Below are 1,889 nucleotides of genomic sequence, written 5' to 3'. Positions count from 1 at the left end.
AGCGCACCCCGGGCCCCCCCAGGCCAGCAGCAGGGCCAGCGCCGAGCGCGCGGGGACGCGCCAGGCCAGCAGCTCCCACAGCGGGGACAGCGGGGACACTGGGTCCCGGTACCGGATCCATCCCCGGTTCCCGATCCCTCCATCCCCTCCCGGTACCGGATCCGTCCCCGGTTCCCGGTCCCCCCGGCCACTCCCGGTACCGGATCCATCCCCGGTTCCCGATCCCTCCATCCCCTCCCGGTACCGGATCCGTCCCCGGTTCCCGGTCCCCCCGGCCACTCCCGGTACCGGATCCATCCCCGGTTCCCGATCCCTCCATCCCCTCCCGGTACCGGATCCGTCCCCGGTTCCCGGTCCCCCCGGCCACTCCCGGTACCGGATCCATCCCCGGTTCCCGATCCCTCCATCCCCTCCCGGTACCGGATCCGTCCCCGGTTCCCGGTCCCCCCGGCCACTCCCGGTACCGGATCCATCCCCGGTTCCCGATCCCTCCATCCCCTCCCGGTACCGGATCCGTCCCCGGTTCCCGGTCCCCCCGGCCACTCCCGGTACCGGATCCATCCCCGGTTCCCGATCCCTCCATCCCCTCCCGGTACCGGATCCGTCCCCGGTTCCCGGTCCCCCCGGCCACTCCCGGTACCGGATCCATCCCCGGTTCCCGATCCCTCCATCCCCTCCCGGTACCGGATCCGTCCCCGGTTCCCGGTCCCCCCGGCCACTCCCGGTACCGGATCCATCCCCGGTTCCCGATCCCTCCATCCCCTCCCGGTACCGGATCCGTCCCCGGTTCCCGGTCCCCCCGGCCACTCCCGGTACCGGATCCATCCCCGGTTCCCGATCCCTCCATCCCCTCCCGGTACCGGATCCGTCCCCGGTTCCCGGTCCCCCCGGCCACTCCCGGTACCGGATCCATCCCCGGTTCCCGATCCCTCCATCCCCTCCCGGTACCGGATCCGTCCCCGGTTCCCGGTCCCCCCGGCCACTCCCGGTACCGGATCCATCCCCGGTTCCCGATCCCTCCATCCCCTCCCGGTACCGGATCCGTCCCCGGTTCCCGGTCCCCCCGGCCACTCCCGGTACCGGATCCATCCCCGGTTCCCGATCCCTCCATCCCCTCCCGGTACCGGATCCGTCCCCGGTTCCCGGTCCCCCCGGCCACTCCCGGTACCGGATCCATCCCCGGTTCCCGATCCCTCCATCCCCTCCCGGTACCGGATCCGTCCCCGGTTCCCGGTCCCCCCGGCCACTCCCGGTACCGGATCCATCCCCGGTTCCCGATCCCTCCATCCCCTCCCGGTACCGGATCCGTCCCCGGTTCCCGGTCCCCCCGGCCACTCCCGGTACCGGATCCATCCCCGGTTCCCGATCCCTCCATCCCCTCCCGGTACCGGATCCGTCCCCGGTTCCCGGTCCCCCCGGCCACTCCCGGTACCGGATCCATCCCCGGTTCCCGATCCCTCCATCCCCTCCCGGTACCGGATCCGTCCCCGGTTCCCGGTCCCCCCGGCCACTCCCGGTACCGGATCCATCCCCGGTTCCCGATCCCTCCATCCCCTCCCGGTACCGGATCCGTCCCCGGTTCCCGGTCCCCCCGGCCACTCCCGGTACCGGATCCATCCCCGGTTCCCGATCCCTCCATCCCCTCCCGGTACCGGATCCGTCCCCGGTTCCCGGTCCCCCCGGCCACTCCCGGTACCGGATCCATCCCCGGTTCCCGATCCCTCCATCCCCTCCCGGTACCGGATCCGTCCCCGGTTCCCGGTCCCCCCGGCCACTCCCGGTACCGGATCCATCCCCGGTTCCCGATCCCTCCATCCCCTCCCGGTACCGGATCCGTCCCCGGTTCCCGGTCCCCCCGGCCACTCCCGGTACCGGATCCATCCCCGGTT

The sequence above is a fragment of the Onychostruthus taczanowskii genome, unplaced genomic scaffold (assembly GCF_017590055.1).
Source record: "Onychostruthus taczanowskii isolate IOZ18803 unplaced genomic scaffold, ASM1759005v1 scaffold380, whole genome shotgun sequence".
Lineage (NCBI taxonomy): Eukaryota > Metazoa > Chordata > Aves > Passeriformes > Passeridae > Onychostruthus > Onychostruthus taczanowskii.
This window is presented reverse-complemented; position numbering follows the sequence as displayed.